Genomic DNA, 19,625 nt, shown 5'->3' on the forward strand with positions numbered 1-19,625 from the left:
CTAAAATAAACCTATCAAAGGCCCCAACTGTGCACTGAATTATGATGTGCTTTTATGGTTTTATTTTTAAGTATGATTAGGCAGCAAAGCATAATGATATCTTTGAGACAAACATGCAACATGAAATAGAGAAACTCAGGTTAAACAGAAAAATGTTATTCTAGAGGAAATGACATAATTCAGGGGGTAGAAGAGAATATTAAAATAATGGAAATAAAATCCTCAAAAATAGATCAGTACATATAGAAATAAAGATAATAGGTAGGTAGGTAGGTAGACAGACAGATAGATACACTGTTGTGGGGGTAATCCAATAATATCTCTTGAAATTAAAATTAATAATATCTTTAAAACTTAATAGAAATCATTGAAAGATTAAAAAAATTAAATATTACTAAAAAACTAGTAAAAGAAGACAGAAAAATGAGAAAATATAAAAGATATCAAGAGTATATCAATGCATCATCCAAGAAGTCCAACATCTAATCAACTAGAATTCAGAAGCTCAGACCAGAGTGGACAGAGACAAGAAAAACATCAAAGGAAAAATGAGTGAGAATTTCTCAGAACTAAGGGACATGATCTCAGGGTTGAAAGAGCAGACTAAGTGCTCAACATAATAAATCAAAAAATAGACACATCTAGACACTTTGCTGTGAAATTTTGGAGTTCTCTTTGGATAAAGAAAAAATTCAAAATGCTTCAGGTGAGATTAAAATTTACCTACAAATAAAAGAAAATTACCAGCAGAAGACTTATCATCAATACTACATGCTAGAAAATGATATACTAATGCCTTCAAAATATGAGAAAATAATTCTTAACCTAGATGGAAGTTCCAAGATAACAGTTTTGAGTCAAGATTTAGTCAAGATTTTTAGAGCAGCTAGTGATTGAGGGTAGTAGTGTCTGAGAAAGGGGGTCAAGAAAGAATATCAAATATAAACATTTTCCAAATGGGATTGCCAAACCCTAAGACAAGGGTAAGATTTGGGGTCTTAATTTTTTTTTTTTTTAATGATGACAAAATACAAAAGAAAACAATGAAGAAATGGGAGCAGAGCATTTTGATGTACAAAAGCCTGATTGGCACTTCCATTTACTACTCTTATATAGTCAGAATAATGTAAAAATATATATTAGCTATCAAATTTTAAAACTAATCTATAGGCGAACAGAAAATATATATTATAAAATGATATGTTTTCATCAACTTTGATGATGCAAAAGTAAAAATGACAGAAGTTGGGAGATGTGGGAGAGCTGAAGAGAAAGGCATGGGTGCTAATATCCTCATCTTATAAAGTGATGAGTCAAGAGATACAGCTCATAGGTAATGTGGAAGAAAAAATGATGGAAATACATAAATGAAAATTAGAAAAGTAGCCAGCATAAGGTTGAAAAATAATAATGTAATTTAACAGAAGGATGGAGGAAATATTGGGGGAGAATAAATGACTAAATCCTTGCTATCATGGCAGAAAATAAATAGAAGATGTCAAAAAAATAATTTATTAAGAAATATCAGCATAATCATATTATTTAGAAATGCTAAGATGACAACTGGGACAAACAACTGAAAAATTAAAAACAGTTGCTTCTGGAGAAGGAGATGGAATAAGTAAGTCTTGTTTCCATTATAAGTAATTCTGCATAACTTTATTTTTAAATAAACATATGTATTTCTTTAATAACTAAAAAATAAGATCAATTAAATACTTACAACTGCCAAAATGTAATAATAAACCTCCAAGGTTCTGAAATTGCTGATCAAAAATAAGTTTCCAATAGTAAATACATTTTTCTTCAAGAATTTTACAAACTATTTCAGAGATTATAAAAATGAATTTACCTACAATGAAAGAATGAAAAATACTTATAAGTGTATCCTTAAATTATAGAATGAGGAGTAATTCATTGGGTAGTTCCTTGAGGAGAGGTCTCAAATTTGGCTACACAACAGAATCAATAGGATTTTTTAAAATATACCTTATTAAATCAACTTCCTGGGATCCACCACCCAGGCACATGTATTTCTAAAATAGCATCCAAGTGAATTTAAAGTGCCACCAAGGTTGAAAATCACTACCCTAAAAAGAGGGGTTATTTCGTAGTATTTCCATAAGGAATCCCCTCCCAGCATTTCTAGAGTAATTTATATGTTTCTCTGGGATCAGGAGAAAACTCAGTTGAGAAATGGAGAAAGTGGGAAAAGGTATAATAATTCTCTTGTAAGAATTAAAACACAACAATCAACCAAGAGACAACTTGGTTCAAAGAAATCTAATTGAGAGAGTGGTAGCGGGAAACAATGACAGGAGATTCAGAAGTTGAGGTCAACATTTCTGGGAACTGAACAGGAGCAGAAGGAGAGAAATTTCCTGATCTGATAGGCAATATTGTTTGTGCCTATGACCAAGTTCTAAGTGTGTGTTCATATCCTTGTTGCTACTAACAGTGAATCATGCTTGCAAATAAAATAATCAATTTACATGCATAGTATAATTTAAACAAATTTAAACAAATCCTATGAATAATGTCCTAAGAAATAACAAGTTTAGGAAATAAAATAAGTCCTTACATTAGCTACTTTGGCACATGATCCTGTACAGTGAGTGACATTAACTTTACTAGGATTAAGAACATTATGCTATTTCAAGATAACCTAGTTTTCTTCACTGGTGTTTACCAGTGTTTGAATATGCACTATGGCTACAGTTCTTTGAAAATGCTACTAAATTTAATATTTTATTTATATTTGTAATAATTTACTCACATATCCATAAATACCGTGAAGAATGTTGGAAATATTTTAAGAATCATTTATGATTTGTGTAATTCCAAAGAATTCCAATTTCTCATTGGCAAATCCCAAAGAGTAATATCTGCCAGGAATTTGGAAACATTACACCTCTCCTCTATATTAAAAGTATAAAAAATTAATAATAATAGTATAAAGTGAGGAGTGCTTTAAAAAATCAAAAGTCTTCACACTTTTTTCAAGTGAGGAAGACTTCTTAACCAATGAGAACAATGGACTTTGGGGAGAGAGATATGTGTGAGATGGTGGGGGAGAAGAAGTATTGATAGAACCATTGGCATCCGATCAACGAGGAAACAACTGGACAATTTCAGGGACTTCTGGAAAAGGTCTACATGTATGCAGTGACTAATGAAGAAATTGAGGCAAGAAAACACCAATCCATCCCCCGGAATTCATAGAACTGAAAGAAAACATGTAGCAGCCATTATCTCACTAGTCCTCCATTTAGTCAGATTTTCTTTTCCCACTATTTATACAATAGAATAATCTCTAGTTCAAATCTTACAAGAGTGTTCTAGCAAGATTACCTTTATTTGTTAACAAAGAGATGACTAAACCTATAGCGGAGAAATGTCCATCCATTCTTTGACGAGGCTCCCTCTTCTCTATTGAATTTGCAATTAACTTTTAATTAAAATTTTAATGAAATCTGAGATATAGAATGAGTAAAGATACTTAATATTTAATATTAAAAACACTAGTACAGAAAAACTTGGTGAGTTCTATTTTCTTTTCTCAAATATTGACAATAATATAACCTACTGTGTTTATCTTGCTACCTCACCCTTCAAGAATCTGAAAACTAAGTACTACAATTAATCACAGTAAATAACATTAGGCATTTCTTTAGCCTAATTGTTTTACCCTCTTTTTTATTACTTGTAATTTGATAGTTCTGATTCAAATTTTGTTATATTTCTGTGTTTTGTGGTAAGCCAACTCACTGGAGTACTAAGGAATAGAAGAGAACACATTTATTGAAAACATATAAGGTTCCATACAATTTTCATACTTTACTTAGTAAATACTAATAATAACCCTATGAGGTTTGTATTATTATTCCCATTTTACAGATAAGAAAACAGGTTCAGATGGGTTTAATGAATTTGCAAAGCAAATTAGAGCTAATTATCTGTGAATCCAGAGCTGGCATTTGAACTTGGATGTTTCTTACTACAAAGCCTATATTTTTTCTACTGTACCACAGCACTTTTTCTTTTTTTTTTTTTTGACTTTTTATTTATTTATTTTTTAACATCTTTATTGGAGTATAATTGCTTTACAATGGTGTGTTAGTTTCTGCTTTATAACAAAGTGAATCAGCTATACATATATATGGAATCTAAAAAAGAAGAATGGTTCTGAAGAACCTAGCGGCAGGACAGGAATAAAGTCGCAGATGTAGAGAATGGACTTGAGGACACAGTGAGGGGGAAGGGTAAGCTGGGACGAAGTGAGAGAGTGGCATGGACATATATACACTACCAAATGTAAAATAGATAGCTAGTGGAAAGCAGCCGCATAGCACAGGGAGATCAGCTCGGTGCTTTGTGACTACAACACTTTTTCTTTCCATAGGAACTGCAGTTACTGCCAGAGAATTGATGAAGCATGTCTTTCCTGGTTGTGATTACGGTATTATTAGAGTAGACTGCTATTTCTCTTGCTCAAACACACACACACAAACACATGCCTAGACTCTAAAAGATGCATGAGCAAAGACAAGGTACAGGAAAAGCAAAACATTCACACAGTTGGTTGTGAGTCCCTGCTTGACTTCTGCAACAATGACATTTTCGTTCACTCATATCAACCTAGGAAAGCTGCAGAAGGTCTAGGGGACCATGCAAAGCAGAGAGAAAGTGAGGGTCCTCCCCATCTATACCCTCTGAAATCAGAGCTGGAGGAGTAGAGGGCAGGATAAGATCAATTAATCCAAGGTTTCCCCAAAATTCTGGCATACGAGAAGACTGAAATCTTTTAAAATTTTCTCTGTAATGTTGTGGATCTATCCAAAAAGAACAAAAACAGGAAAATTTCTCTCTCTACTGCTATACTGCCAAAACTGAATGGGAATATTAAAATTTGTGAGAGGGCAATCAGAATGGATGAGTGTGCAAAATTAAACTGTAAATAAATAAATCTGAAATGTTATAGTAAGTGGATAAGGGACTACAAAATATAAATTTTCTACAAATGAAACTTCTCTATTATGGTCTCTTTCTAGGGACAGAAAAGGAAACCACATTCACATAGCTTCAATTATCTTTCACATAATTGAAAAGACACTGTAAGGTAGATATTAGAGCAACTTGCTAACTATGATAATGATTCAATCAAAGCAAATGCTATTAAACACAATGAAACGTTATAAACAATTATGATTAGAGAAGCACAATTTAAATAATACATAAAATTTTTTTTAAATGATAAAACTATTCTTATAGGATTTACAGCTCCATTTGTTCCTCTTCTCTCCTAGCTGGTAAATTTGTCTAGCTACTTATTTATTAAAGTGCTTTAATCAAGGGAACTGCTCCATCATCACATTTCATTAAAGGTAGTCTTGAGCTGAGCACAACAGAAGGAGGTCATGATTGTGCTGCAGAGCTTCCCTACAATTAGGCAGTCACTAAAATGAAATGACTCTATCACTGATTAAATAGATTTTTATAGTTAAATAGGCTTTACTTAAACTAGTAAAACTGACTGACAAAAATATGCTCTTCTGCCTTATTCAGCATTAGCAAGTCCCTGTTTCCATCTTGAAATTTTCACCTAACTATTTTTAAACATTTTTTTAAAATTCTGATCGGTTTTTTCCTATATGCAGAGCAATTATATATTTTTAAAGTACTCTATAAGGAAGTCTCAATTAATCATTTTTATGGGCTCTTCTAAAAAGTAGGTCAAGACTACCCTTTCAGCTGCAAATGGAGAAGAGGACACACTAAGTTCAAGTAAATTGATCAAGGTCCAATCATAAAAATAATTTATGAATGGATGTTTTTAAATTCCAGGATGCTATCAAAGAGTTTAAAAGAAAGCGTTGTATGAAATGAAGCTATTTCATTTTTCCTCTAATAAAGATGTTTAGCATGATGCCTCAGAACCAAGAAGCTGAAGACAGCCAGAAGGTGTGAAAATATGAGGAATTATAGGATTAATAATCAAATAAACTTTTAGCAACTACAAAGAACAGAACTAATATACAGTTCCCTCCTCAGGGCCATGGCCTGGTTCATAAGCCATGTACTCGCATGGCCTCTATATGTATTATACTCATTTGTAAGTCAATTTAAAGAATACATTACCTATAACTTAAATAGCTCTATCAATGTTGTCAACTTACACATACAACCAGAGATTATTTTTTGAAACTATTCTTACTACCAGAAATAATTAATAAAACAGTATACAATAAAGGATCTTAGAAAAGCAATGAAATCTGTGCTCACCCATCTAGATATGAACTCTGCATTTCAGTATGCTTCTCAGTACACATCTCAGAGAAGTCTTGTGGATGATATCTGTAAGGAAAACAGCCTCTTAACTGATTCATCTCTCAAACCAGCCCCAATTCTTCTGTTAGAAATTAGAGCCAACAGAAAGCTATATAAGTTATTGACAAGGAGTGTCATCAACCCACTAATCCAGACAGTGTTTAGTAATTCTTTAGTGCAGATTAAGACAACAGAAATTGGAAAGACAAGAAAAAGAATGAAAGACACATAAAAAAAAAAAAACAACTGAAAGTTTTTTAGATTATTCATTCATTTGTAACATGAATATTGAGTGTCTCTTTTGTACTAGTCACCAGAGATACTATGGAGAGAGAAAAAAGGCATGGCCCCTGCTTTGGTGGGGCTTACCATTTATGCCAGAGAAATATTCTTTAATTTCACTTAATTGCTTTTGAAATTAGGAATACAGAAGAAAATATAATGAAGGCAAAATTTCACTCCTCTTTCTTCCCCTTTCTTGCTAGTCATCTGAATCCAGTGGGAGTGACTTCTGTCAGTTACTTAACTTCTATGTGCCCGTGTCCTTACAATAAAATGGAAGAAATAACTGCACCTACATTAAAAGGTTATTCTGAAGAGTAAATGAGTTAGTCAATAGAAAACACAATGTAGAACTATGTGTGGCATATAGGAGGACTTAATAAATGTTAGCAACTTTCTATTATATTTATTATGATTTTTTTTTAAATTTCTCTGACATATCCGGAAGTGGTTAAGGCAAAAGTCACAAGAGATAGTAACTACCTCCATGTTACAAAGCCCTGGAAAATAAAGGGTTAGCTCATTTACAGAAACCCCACATCAGGGGTCTTCGCGTTTGCAGGATAAGTTTTACCTACCACAGAACTGGGAAAATCTGTTCTGGATAACTGGTGGTACAGAACAGCCAAGGGTTATTTGCATAGGAGGCTGAGAAACACTTGCAGGGGAAAAAAGTAACTCATCATTAGAAATGAGAATGCTGCGCCCACAAATTTGGTGCAAAGCTACTGCGCCAGAATAAGGATGGTGAGGTGACGGTGAGCACTGCAAATATCTCATTCAAATTGCTCCTCAGTCCAGTCCCTGGACTCTTGCTCCAGTCTTACAATGGGATACACTAACAGAGGGAGTAAAACATAAACTTTCTTCCCCCCAGTTGGATCTCTATGAGAAAGTTCAAGGTGTCAGCAATATCAGTGTCAGCAGATTCCTCTAAGATGGGCACTATGGACAGTAGAGGGGCCCTTTGCAGACTTGACTGGTCCAAATGCTGCTTTTGGTTCTACAGCCCACAGTAGCTCCTCCACAGCAAAACAATGCTGAGGAGAGCACCCACAGCAAGTACCCCCAGGGTGACCAAGAGCCCTGGTTCCCAGAGGTCATATGAAACATCCTCTTTGGGAAGCCCAATGCATTTGGGTCTAGACTTTCTGCAAAATAGGCATAGTTTATCCACAGAAATGCCAATTTGTACCTATTACTTTGATGCTGTTGTTACCCTCAATTTGTGTGGTTTAGGATATTCTAATTCTACTGTTCTTTGAAAAGCACTTTAGAATTTGTTTAATAGGTAAACATTTAAATATATATTATTAAAGTGTTTTGATTCCTACCTAGAGTTTGGAAGCAGCAATATTTTTCTCATTTATTTTCAGTAGAGAATAAACCTTACTTCCTTTCCTGGGAAGTAAAAAAATCCTTTGTGTCATTTTTTGCAGAAAATAAGCTTTACTGTCAGGAAGCAATTCCCCACCCTGCATCATTTTTGGTACATTGATAATACTTTGAACTTGGGTTGTGGTTTACTAACTATAAGCACAAAAGATGTTGCTTTCTAATATTTGTCTCCAGGGTAAAATAAATTAATCCAGGAGATAGACTCCATCCTTGAGCAAGAGATGGCTACTTCTAGACTGGGGGAAATTTGAAAATTAAAATTAGACACACTCAGCTCAGTGTCTAGCTTTTGGTCTCCTGCTAAAAAGAGTGATTTTTAAGTAAGTGTTTTTAACAAACACGTTAAAACATGGTTCCAAGTGAGTGCTCTCCTTCAAAAAAGTTCTTATATTTGAGAACTAACCACTTATTCCAATAAACATTGTTGTTACTCAAACCTTTATTAGAATTCATTTTGGTAATTTTTAGTGCTAGTTTACAAACTATACAAAGCACCAGACTCATCAATATAAATTATATGGTCCATCCTGATCTTCAGTTTAAATATCAGATTTAGTTCAAATCCTTTCTGACCTCTTCAGAAGCATGGAACCCACCTAAGTAAGAATAACCTTCACTAAAGTTTTTCAGGAGAAAATTCCCTGAGAGACATAACTAATGAGACTTGCAGCAATGTGTTGAGTAATAATGAAATAGTTATAAATGTTTGTAATCTCCTGATAAATTTTAAGAAGCAATATTCTCATTTGTACAAGCTTAAAAATATGCATTACAGGATACATGTAATTTACAAATTTCCATTAAAAAAGCATGAGTCTTGGCAAGGCCAAAACAAAAATTTGTATTTTGGAGTTGGTCATTTTGAAAACTGTGGCCAAACAATTTTAAAAGTTGGCAACTACTTTATATAAGCCCTTTGTAAAATCTTTTTCTGTGATTAACTTTTGCAGTTGGGTGTTTTCTGGTAAAAAGAAAAAGTCAAACCAGTGACATACCACTAGCTCTACCCTCCTGTCCACAGCCCTCCTTGACTTCAGGTTTAGTATATTGGATCTTGTTACTGGGTTGTCTATGCATGGTGATCTGTGTACAGTTGACCCTTTATATCCATGGATTCTGCATCTGTGGATTCAACTAACCTTGACTTTAAAATGTTTGAAAAAAATTCAGAAATTTCAAAAAAGCAAAACTTGAATTTGCTGCACACCAGCAACTATTTACACAGCACTTACATTGTATTAGGTATTGTAAGTAATCTAGAGATGATTTAAAGTATACGGAGGGTGTGCCAAAGTTATATGCAAATATGCACCATTTGATATAAGGAACTTGAGCATCTGCAGAACTTGATAATGGAGGGAACCTCTGGAACCAATCCTCTGTGGTTACCAAGGGACAAATGTATAGAGAGAATTGTTATTTCCTAGGTAGCTTGAGTTAGTTTTTAAGTTTAAATGTTTTGTTTTACTTCTGAAAGTCCTGATACAGATAGACCCAAATAGGCTAAAAATCAAACTGACTATGGAAGTTATATTTTACCAGTGTATTAGATGAACTTTTCAATCACTCTTAATGGGAAAGTGATTCCCTCAACAATGTATGTACCGACCTGTGTCAGTAAGGAAATTCAGAAAGCCATATTTCTGATAAAAGGCATGTTTTCTTAGAGAGGGGCCCATTCACAAAGAACCTGAATAGACGTTTTTCCAAAAAAGACATATGGATGGCCAACAGGTACATGAAAAGATGCTCAACATCACTAATCATCAGGGAAATGCAAATCAAAACCACAATGAGCTATCAGGTCACACCTGATAGGATGGTCATTATTTTTAAAAAAACAGAAAAAAAGAACAAGAGATGACAAGTACTAGCAAGGATATGGAGAAAAGGGAACACTTATGCACTATTTGTGGGAGTATAAATTGGTGCAGCCACTAGAGAAAACAGTATGGAGGTTCCTCAAAAAATAAAAAATAGAACTACCATATGATCCAGCAATTTCACTTCTGAGTATTTACTCAAAGAAAACAAAAACAGTAATTTGAAAAGATTTCTTTACCCCAATGTCCATTGTAGCATTATTTATGATAGCCAAGGCATGGAAATAACCTAAATGTCCACCAGTGGATGAATGGATAAAGAAAAGAAATTATGATATATAGACATGTCACACACACACACATACACACACACTGGAATATTATTCAGCCATTTTTAAAAAGAAGGAAATCCTGCCATTTGCAACAGGATGGATGAGCTTATAGGGCATTATGCTAAGTAAAATGTCAGACAAAGAAAGATAAATACTATATGATCTCACTTACATGTGGAATATAAAAAACAGCAAACTCACAGAAACAGAGTAGATTGGTGGTTGCCAGGGTCAGGAGAATGGGGGAAATGGATGAAGGTGTTCAAAGTGTAAAAACTTCCAGTTATAAGATGAATAAGTTCTGATGATATAATTTAAAGCTTGGTGACTATAGTTAACAATACGTATTGCATATTTGAAAGTTGCTAAGAGATTAGATCTTAAAAGTTCTCATCACAAAAAAAAAGTAACTATGTGAGGTGATGGATGTGTTAACTAACCTTATTGTGGTAATCAGAATGCAAAATGCATGTATATCAAATCATAATGTTGTATACCTTAAACTTACACAAAGTTATATGTCAATTATATCTCAATAAAGCTGAAGAAAAGATAAAAAGAAAGGGGCTCATTCATCTATAATAAGGGAGAAATAATAACTTGGGCTCTGCAACAGTCTTTGGATCAGACCGTCTGATCCAGAGGTCTGATGTATAATAGCTTTATTACAAACAGCAAACTCACCACCGTTTGCCCATGAAAGTCAGTGGATTCTGGCTGCACACATGAAAGCAGAGGATAGGCAATCTACTATTGACATATAGAAGATGTATGTGAATGCAGCCCCCTGATGAGCAAGAAGAAAGCAGGAGCTGGAAGACTACCAAAAGCAAACAGCTTTCCTTCTCTCTGCAGGCATATATGCAAAATAAATCATTCCTGAGATGGTGATTAATGTTTTATATTCTTCTATTCCCCTTCCAAAAGAATTAAATTAACATACATCTAGTTACTTATGAGACTGAGTTCTTACTACCTTCTCAAATGCTAGTTTGCTATTTATGAATACGGTTAGCTGCTGTGCTTTTTACATCTCTTTGATGGCCTTGATAATGGTGAAGACATAACACGTTTTGTGTTTTCTCCATTTAGTGGGCTTTATTTATCTTAGATGTCCCTGAGATTGGGGGGGGGGCAGTAATCCGCCAAACAGACCCATTCCTGTGCTCCCCACTCTTTTCCTCCCAATGGCTGGTAGGGGTGTAGTCCCTACTGCTTTTAATAGAGCAGTCCCATGTGACTGTGCGGTTCGTCAGCTGACATATTGATCTGGAGTGAAACTTACGAGATCTAGAGTAGAATGTTGTTAGCTATTCTGTCTCATATCTTTATGTAGCTTTATACACTGTCATTTTACCTACTTGATATTGGTATTGAATCATAATCACTTCCAGATTGGACCCTGTTACATATTTCTAACATAAAATGGTGATAAGTAGATGTCCTCAATAATTTAGTAAGTTATCACCAAGCCTTATTCCTTGGCTCTGTGTTTTGAGCGTTTGAGGTAATGATGTAAATGATGTTTAAAACAAAAACAAAAACAAAAACCATGAGAATCAGGCAAAGTCCCAGTTCCCCTCCTTATTATCTGAGTGATCTGGTCAAGATTTTTAATCTCTCTAAATCTCAGTTTCCTCATCTGTAAAATAATTAATGATCTGCCTCATAGTGTGGTTGTGTGGATGAATCAAGTTCACACAGTTAAAACACCTAACACATAATAAACACTTAACAAATGGTAGCCACCGTTAAATATTTTTAATTTCACAACTACTGATATATCAATAAATTGACAAATTCTATACAACTAATCTTACAATTTACTAAGATATTGATAAATTAGTAAACTCTATAACTTTAATTCATTATATTATAAATTATATATGAATTCATTATATACTTACTCAACAGTAACCTAACTCAGACAAAAAATAATCAAATTGCTTTTTTCTTAAATGGCTTTTAGAAGATTGCTGGCAATAGGCATAATCTAGCAGAGAATAGAAATAGTTAAGAATAGAAAGTAACCCAGAGATATGTCTTGGTGTTATCAACACATGAATCCCACAAATGCTCAGTTTTATAAAAACCAGCCATGACTTAGAATCCATTTTGGTGGCAATACATATACAGCAATTGTAAACAGGAGGTAAAACTTCTAATTCCAGAATATGAGTTTGCTTCTGTATTGTCTTAAGACATACTTTTATATTTTCAGGTACCAGATTTCAATGATATTAGGTTTTACAGGTTTTCTTATTTTTAATCTTTCTCTAATACTGAGATTTTTATATAATATTATAAATAAATATTATATATATAATTATGATAATCTGATTAATCAGAACATATTGAAGACTTTGTAAATCTAATAAATGCATCCTAGGTAATTTTCATGAATGTATTTTTCAAAATTATGAAAAATAATAATCCTTGTACAAATGAATGAAGCAGTTGGTATGCTGATATTTCAATTTCCTCTGTTAGCATATTTTCAGGGTTTTCTGAGAAGGAAGATACAAACTGCTTTATCCTTCTGGAAAAGGTTTCTTTTATTGGGATATTTTTCCTCCAATTTACACAGCAACTTAGGCAGCTAAAAATATAAGACCACAGACTTGAATTTAAAGAATGACAGCTTAGTAACAAGACAGACTGAAATGATTCTCTGGACGATGGATAGTTCTCCTGGTTTGAATGAAGGATAAAGATTCTTCTAAATCAAATTCCATTCCAGGAAGAGGACAAGGTCTTGCTCACCTAGCAAGTGTACATCTTTGACTTTGGTGAAGAATAGTAGACACTGATACTCAGACACTAGACATTATCGGAGATGGGGGACTCAGGGAAATCATAGTTGCATGGATTAAGAAGAGGGTGAGATAAGAGAGGCAGGGAAGAGCAAAGTGGGCATTCAATGATTCTATTCTTTGAAGAGTTTCATAAAAAGTTTGTCTCTATCTCAGGAATACATTTAAACTGCTATGAAACATGATCTGTGATCAATGTTTCAACGTATAAACTAAGATATATGTTCTCATACCTAGGGTCTAATCGGCATGGAATAATTTTGCACTCACAGTAAGACAAGCAATGTGCCCTGACACAATATCCACAGATCTGGGCAAGCATGGACAAAAGCTTTGAGGATGGCAGGATGTGGGAAGGCAGGGCCTGGTGGCCAAGGGATCATGCAATCTCAAGCACAATCAGGGTAATTAATAAGTACTCAATTTCCAAGGAGTATGAAATGTGCCAACAGGTGGGTGAAAACCAGCAATAAGAGAATCCAGGGATAGTGATATTCTAAAACCCAGATTGGCAGTAGGCATCAGGGAGGGCTGCTGGATGTTAGGAGCTGGCCTCCATACCCAGGAAGGAAGCAAGGCTTCCAGGCTTTAAAAGGTGTTTGGGAAAGATGCAGGATTTTAGTATAAAATGTGAAAGGGTGATCAACACAGAAGCCCAAAACTGTAAATTGAGGCCTCTAGAGTGATCCTGGATTCAGGAAATCAAGTGCAACAAACCTATTTATTCTCTGCAGAGGGAACTGTGGTGTAAGAGCCATGAGAGAGCCCTAGTAATCAGAGAAAGAACAGATGTTCCAGATGAATTTGGCAGCAAGAATGTCTCAGTGACTGTATCCTCAGTCAGTGCAGTAAAAAGGGTGGTTCAATGCAAAGACCCAGCCAAACTGAAATCGATAGATTGGAACTCTTTAAATTCTTTCCTAATTACAATATGTTTTTATCAAGGAACCAGAATATGGCCTATCTGGGAAGGTAAGCATGGTATCTAGGGGTTGAGCAATCTGAGGCAAAAGGGGTAAATAATAATCTGAAATGCCAAAGTCCTGTAAGTGATGAGATCAGTAAGCTCACCTGTGAAGAAACTGCAGCAGTCAGAGGCAGGGAGATTGAGATGTGAGCCAATGTAGATGGTGTGACGATGACATAGAGACACTGTGTGCAGACACACTGAGGAATATTTTACATCAGCTAAGAATACTGGATGCAGCAGTGTCTTTGTGTTAAGTTGGGAAGAGAAAATACATAGGATGCTGAGTCTCTGAAAGAAACACAGAGCTTCAGAACTTCGATTGTTCTTAAAATAAGTCAGAGCAGACCTCTGAGATGAATATGTAGATATAGCATGAATACATTCCCAGAAGTTTGTTTCAGAGCTGTGACATGCAGATATTGTCCTTTCCCTTCTAAGAGCATCTTAGCTAACCCTCCAAAGACTGCTTCTTAGTACACTCAGCCTATCACCTCCCCATCTTACAGAAAACTTGGAGCTTTACCACATTCTCAAGGTCTCCTTCATATGACACCTGTGTGTGTGTGTGTGTGTGTGTGTGTGTAAAGCTGGAGAGAAAGAAAAAGTCTGGGTGAATTGAAGACTGCCACTGTACGTAGCATTTTATCTTCCATAATTTTTGTCAATTCATTAATCCTGTTTACAGAACCAAGCTTGTGTATTGATAGTTTTACGTCAATATTAACGATCAGAGCAACAAAACCATGCTTGAGGGGGGAAATGAAATCAAAGTGGGCACCAGCACAGAAGCTGTTGGGAAGGAAGAGAACTTCATTGTATTTCAATGGAGTACTTAGCTTATTTTCCACTTCTAATTGAAGCACTGAGAAAGAAGGGCAATTTTTTTCCAAATTGCTGAGCCTTCATAACCAATAGGCCATGTTAATCACCACTTGAGAAGATAGAAAAGCATTCAAAATTCAATGCTTTTTTTTCTAACTTAAATGTGTCTCTTTGTCCAATGGCATCTTTATTTTTATCTACACTGATATTTATCTTTGATATATTATGTCCTCCCTTAAAAGTACAAATATTATGAGTTACATCATTATCATTGTGTTATTGACCATCAAGAGTTTATTCAAGTTCATCTGCTTATAGAGGACATTTTTTCTTTAGAATATACAGACTGTCACCAAAAAGTGTTAAAAAATAAGATTTGGACAAATGTAACAAAGGGGGTAACAAGTAAAGTTTAGAAAAAGAAGAGTTTATTTATTTTAAGGTGAAATGTTAAGGGAGATGAGAAAAACAATGAAGGAAGTGATGATATACCAGAAGGTTCTATAGTCCTTCAATTTAAAATAAACAAATATACATTTAGTCATAGCGTAATCTGGAATGAGAAGAGGATATTAGGAGAGAAACTGAAGCTAATACTATGCACTCCTTTTAAAGAAATTGGAGGAAGTTTGAAATGATTACTAAAATATACCCAGTCTACATAACAGATATTATATAGCAGATACCAGATCAGGATCCCTATATTTCCTGGGATTGGAGGCAAAGCCTTCAATAACACCTTCAGAGAGAAAAATCAAAATGAAAATATACCAGAAAAGGTATATAAGAACTTAATTCACACTAATGTGTAAAGACAAGAAATGAATAAGCAGAGATTAAAGGAATGAATAATTAGGGCAGAAGCCCTATGAAGAGTAAGAGAAGGAGGATTTCTGCATCAAGGCAAATCTCACCTACTTTATCATCTTGTTCTGGGCTGGCCCAGATGACCTGGAACTCAGGGGCCTTAATTAAGAGCAATTTTCAATAAATGTGGACACATTTGGCAATAACTGGATTACCTAAATGCAAATAAGTCATGTTATTTCTGCCCACATGTTTATTATTCATTGTCACTTATCCAGGAACAAGGATAAAATCCATTTCTGACATGAAAATGTATTTTGTTTACTTTACTTTTTAGTCAATATCTCTTACTGTAAAGTTCCTAATAGGACAGCTTGAGTAATCACTGGGCTGGAATTTATAGCCATGCAGAACTTGAATGTACAGCAATCACATTTTTAATATGCAATTTTAATGTCAAGAGAATTTTATGATGGTTTCTCAAAGCAATGTACGTTAGAATTGCCTCATGGGCACAAGGGTAAATTAGATTAAACAAACAAAAAAAACCAGTGGAGAAATAGAATGCAAGTAAATATGGAAAATATGACTTGTGAAAGTATTGATCTTTTTTTTTTCCAAGATGCCTGGCAACAGTTTTTCTTGTTGGAATAATTGGCCAAGGAATTTGTAAGATGATAGATTTTATTTTAAGCCAACAAGTGCTTAGAACTATATGAAATTTCATAATAGTTCCCTTTCTGTTGGTATACACAAGCAACAGAATCAATATTGGCCTTTATTTCTTTAGCTTATGCTGAGGAATTCTTTCACTCGAGTCTTTTTGCTGCAGAAGGATTGGATAGAATCAGCTAGCAGTGGGTCACAGATTCCACTCAATCATTTTATCAATGGGAATTGACTGGGATGATGCCTAGATTGCTGTATCCTTTCCTTTGACAGGTTACACCATGACAAGCATGTGTGAGATTCAGATCATTCTGATTTCTGGCTAAAAGTACAGTGATCTAGCCTAGCTGTGTAAAGACTCAATTCTAGCAGACAATCTCTTAGGAGGTGCTAAGGATTCAAGCTCTCTGCTATGTGTGAGTTCTACAAATCCTGAGGACATTAGGAGACTCTTGTTATTCAAGTTTATTGATTCTGTTTTTTTAATGTAAGATATGCCTCTTGATTGGAAAGGAGAAATTTATTTAGTCCACCAAAGAGGAATGAAATAAAGAGTGGTCCACTGATGATATATAAGTCCCCATTCAGATGAAATGCTCCACTGATCTGAGGAGCTTGGAGGCAATATGGTTGGTTAATGTATGAAAAGGGACAATCATATTAGCAGTGTCAACTCAGGTCAAGTCTTCTGACATAAAGAGTATTTGAAAAAACAATAGCTTTATTTATGAAACTAGAAAATTTACTTTCCATTTTTAATCCCCAGCTTCCTTATCTGGAAAATGCAAGTAATGATAGGGCTGTGAGGCTTAGAAAAATTCTGATCAATGGTACTTACATATATGAGAATCAACGCAAATGCAACACAGATAGTGACAAAAAGGAAAAAAAATAGGTAAAATGTTACAAGGCAATAAAAAGTATGAATCCAAAGACTTAATAATAGCATTAAAATATAGAACTAGTGGTTAAAGAGAATTGAAAAAGTCTGAAAATACATACTTTCATGTTAGAATGAAATTTTCTTTATTTCTGACCTCAAGCCCAGGCTCATAAATATACATTAGGTACATGGTACTACAAAACTAAGTAGCATAAACTCATGTGGCAGAGCCAAGGACAAAATCAGGATAATGTATCACTCGTCTGTTTCCCCAACTACAAGAACAGAGGCCAATTAATCAAACGCTCAACAAATATTTAATACTCACTGTGTGTTCAGCAGTGTAAATTAGCAGATCACTACCTGCTCTAATTTTAACTCATATTCTACTGGGAGACAAATAAGATAATTTTTGCTATTGACTTTGGATAAATTTATATAGTTATACCTACAGGAAGAATAAAATCAGAAATTCTATTCTTTAGCCCACATCTGATGTGATTTAACATATGTGCTGTCTCTTTCATTTGGAATCCCAGTGTTATACAGTGTGTCTTAATACCATATGGTGTGTGAAAAGAATGCATCTATGTTTTAGTAATCTATTCAATAAAGAAAAGTCCATTTATGGCTCAAAGACAAATCTAACACTGGACTGCAGTGTGTTGGTTTTTAGCTTTGCTATGACAATTACTCTTCATTAGGAAAAGGAAAGAAAAATTCAAAAAATTCTCTTGCTGAATTATAAATAAGAATAATTCATTTTCAATTATGTTCTTTTTGAATATAGTGGTTTATAGAAAGAACAAGAAGTATCCACTTGGCTTACATTAGTTATTGGTAAAATTAAATATATCCATTTTAAAGTAGATTTTCCCATGATATTCATCAGGAACAATGCCAAGTCTTCCTGCTAAGTAGTCACCAAGATTGTAAGACTGAAAAAGAAGAAAAATTATCTGCAGCATGAAATAATCGTTCTTAAAATGCAAAAGTTGAAACTAATTTCTTAGAATGTTATGAAGACACAGCAAAATTAGAGAATATAGCACTGTGTTAAACAAAAGCAAAAATTAACAGTTGTTAGTTGTTTGAATGAACGTGTCCAGTGGGATATTCTTTTTTTTTTTTTTTTTAATTTTTTTTATTTATATTTTTTTATTTTTGGCTGTGTTGGGTCTTCGTTTCTGTGCGAGGGCTTTCTCTAGTTGCGGCAAGCGGGGGCCACTCTTCATCGCGGTGCGCGGGCCTCTCACTGTCGTGGCCTCTCTTGTTGCGGAGCACAAGCTCCAGACGCGCAGGCTCAGTAATTGTGGCTCACGGACCTAGTTGCTCTGCGGCATGTGGGATCTTCCCAGACCAGGGCTCGAACCTGTGTTCCCTGCATTGGCAGGCAGATTCTCAACCGCTGCACCACCAGGGAAGCCCCCAGTGGGATATTCTTTTTTTTTTTTTTTTTTAATGAGGATCTTGAATCAGATGCGTATGTTTTGATTGATTGATTGATTGATTGATTTTGGCTGTGTTGGGTCATCGTTTCTGTGCGAGGGCTTTCTCCAGTTGTGGCAAGCGGGGGCCACTCTTCATCGCGATGCGCGGGCCTCTCTCGTTGTGGAGCACAGGCTCCAGACGCGCAGGCTCAGCAGTTGTGGCTCACGGGCCCAGCCGCTCTGCGGCATGTGGGATCTTCCCAGGCCAGGGCTCGAACCCGTGTCCCCTGCATTAGCAGGCAGATTCTCAACCACTGCGCCACCAGGGAAGCCCGGGATATTCTTAATGGAGAGAAAGGAAGGCAGTTTAGAAGAAGAAAAAATGTCTCCTTTGCAGATTTGAGCATGCTTCAGTCAACTAAGGAGGAAAGAAGAATTTCAAAAGTGACCCTATGATGAATGCTTAAATTTAATATCTCACCCTTCCTTGAGCTTCTTATTTACCTACACTTAAACCAGCTTTCTCCAATTGGAATAAAGCTACATATTGAGGGATTTACAGAAAATATAAACACAAAACACATTTTTCTTTAGAAATATTTGGGGAAACCTAAGGACAAAATAGGATTTTGATCATTATAAACAGAACCCAGCTTAAGTTAAACTTCAAACCAGGCAAAATCTAGAGAAATACAATAAAGTAGAAAAATAAACCAGATATCCAACTTGGCCCTCACTATGTACAAGTCTTTATTCAAATCTTACCTTCACTAGAGGACAATGGTGACCACCAACTTAATACTATATCTTGTCCCCTCCTTGGTATCTCAGTCACTTTATCCTAATGTTCTCTATATTCTTTCTTCCATACCATTTGTGAATTGAGACCATCTGCATCCAAAGAGCTTACCCATGAGGACTGAGACCGGAGGTCCCAATACGAACATTACAGAGGACATTTTTGCCCCAAAAGATAGGTTGTAATCCAATAATTAACTTTGCTCTTTGCTTCAGGAACTGAATACTGATAAAGTCAGACAATTTACTCATATTGAAAATTATCTCTCCT

The sequence above is a fragment of the Balaenoptera acutorostrata genome, chromosome 4 (assembly GCF_949987535.1).
Source record: "Balaenoptera acutorostrata chromosome 4, mBalAcu1.1, whole genome shotgun sequence".
In the NCBI taxonomy this organism is placed as follows: Eukaryota; Metazoa; Chordata; class Mammalia; order Artiodactyla; family Balaenopteridae; genus Balaenoptera; species Balaenoptera acutorostrata.